Genomic DNA, 2403 nt, shown 5'->3' with positions numbered 1-2403 from the left:
TTATTTGATTTATTTTGACAAACATACATTCCTAACCGATTTCGTCAACGTTCAGTAGTATCTTTAAGATATTTTGATAAACTTTCATGACTGGTGTAGCTGAACTCTGCAACATTTGGCCTTAGATGTGTTTTCAAATGATCACAATACCTACTCTTCTCTTATACTCAAGTGCAATTTTTTAAGCATTAAAAAGTATCCACTACATTAAACTTTCACGTCATTTAATTCAAATTACAAAAATAAAATGTGCAGTGTTTAATTGATTGAAATTAATCCTATTTTATATCAGCTTTAATTAAAAGTAATAACATTTTCCATTTGAAAGTAAACCGTTTCAGTTCTGTTAGACTTTATATTTGCTTAATTGTTAAGGTTGTTAGTCTTGACGCCGCAAATACTTACTAAAACCACCAAGTATGGTATACTAGTATAACTTCTTCTTCATTTTAAGTTTTCTTGCAAACTCTAACTAGTTCTTACCGTTGCTAGTGATTATATATTGTTGGTCAAGTAACGGAAAATTTTGCAGAAAATCAAACAAATCAGACAACTTGTTTATCCTGTAAGATTGAGTGAAAAATCTACAAAATTAAAGAATACAAAACAAATCTACAATTTGTGGAGTGATCTACGTAAAATAAAAATATATATAACGAAGCTTAAATATTGATAACTTTTTAGATTATCTAGTATTTTAACTTTTATTAAGGATTTGGTCTAATACCAAATGTTCTAAATATTTGACAAAAGATCCAATGTAGATAAATATTAGTGCTTAGTTACTTTGTTAAATAAAAAAATACATACTTGCTTAGATTACCTCAAATCGCTCTTCATACAATTATAATATTCGATATTAAGGTTTCCACCCACTGCCTTGATATATTCATTTTCCCACTAGAAAATAATCGCAGTGATATATTTACAAAGCTTGTTAAGGAAGATAATCTCACACAGGTCCAAAGTAGTTCCGGTTTAGAGAAGAATTTTTGTACTGAATGCATATAATGCATATAATGTGATGTGCTAGTGATAAGTCGTTTCGTATTTGGCATCAAGGTTCTTAATGTTATTTTTGACGAGGTTAAATATTTTGTAAAAAGAGGAGATGGGTAGTTACTTTGAAATGTATATACAATAGTATGTCGTTGCTGTATAAAATTTCTTACTAATAAGAATTGTTTGACATATCTGTTAAAATTTAGAAGAATAATATTTTTTTATGACAAGTATTCACCGAAAATTTTCAACATTTACACATTGTTACAGTGAAATAAAACCAGATGAACAACGGTTTTAAACAAAATTCTTAGTATGGATTGATATTCTGTTGATGATTTCGTTCTAATATTTCTCGCTGTTATCTTTGAACCTTTAGATTAGATAAGGTTTAAGGGCACATCTGCGACAAACTCCATGCAGGCCATTGGAGTCTCGCACAGGTTCCAAGCTAAGTTGGTTTTGAAATAAGCAACTTATATAATCCAAGTTATATTAGTTTTTATTAAGAAGCAACATATTTTCAGTAATAGATATACATTCAACTTTAATATGACTTTTTATCAGCAATCTGAAAAAAATAATGTAACGACAAATTGAACTGTGGTTAGAAATCAAACATTATTGAACTATAGCATTTAATATAAAATATATAACAAGTACATCGTAACTAATTAAGTATAATTTATGATTTAGGTACATAATATAACATTTTAATTGTTAAATTATTAAATTATAATTGTTATTAATGAAAAATATTATTAATATATATTTTAATATATAAATATATATATTAATATACAAACTATAAATATATTTTAATATATTTAATAATATTTAATAATTTACATTATTGTAAATAAGGGTTTAGATATTTTTAATGCATCGAAACAGCCATATTAGTCTATTTGTCAGTTTACACATCTGTTAGTTCCTAAAAAAGTTAATTTATAACCGCAGCTTGCCGTAAGAGCTCAGGGGTTCAGGAGAGACCAATAAACAGGGAAAACATTCGATCTACAATTCTAGTAAGAAATAATTGTAGGTAATTAGTAGAAATAAAACAGCTCGCATACTTTTGATAAATCCAAGTAAATGAAAAAAATTTATTTACATTATCATGCAAAACCAACTGTCTAAAACTACTACTAATGGAATCGTGATTAGTTAGTTTATTAATTGGAATTAATTTATTTTACTATAACATTTAATAAAAGAATATTATTTACTTTATATACTTTTATACTTTTATATATACTTTTATATATTTTTAATTATATTGTACATATATAATTATTGAAATGAGTGCGTTCTTATGGGTGTTATAGCAAAAATTTAAGTTTCAATTAGGCAACAATATTTCTTGTGGTAATATCTGGGTTCTCTTTTTATTCTGAAATA

The sequence above is a fragment of the Teleopsis dalmanni genome, chromosome 1 (assembly GCF_002237135.1).
Source record: "Teleopsis dalmanni isolate 2A chromosome 1, ASM223713v2, whole genome shotgun sequence".
Taxonomy (NCBI): domain Eukaryota; kingdom Metazoa; phylum Arthropoda; class Insecta; order Diptera; family Diopsidae; genus Teleopsis; species Teleopsis dalmanni.
Note: the sequence above shows the minus strand (reverse complement) of the source record.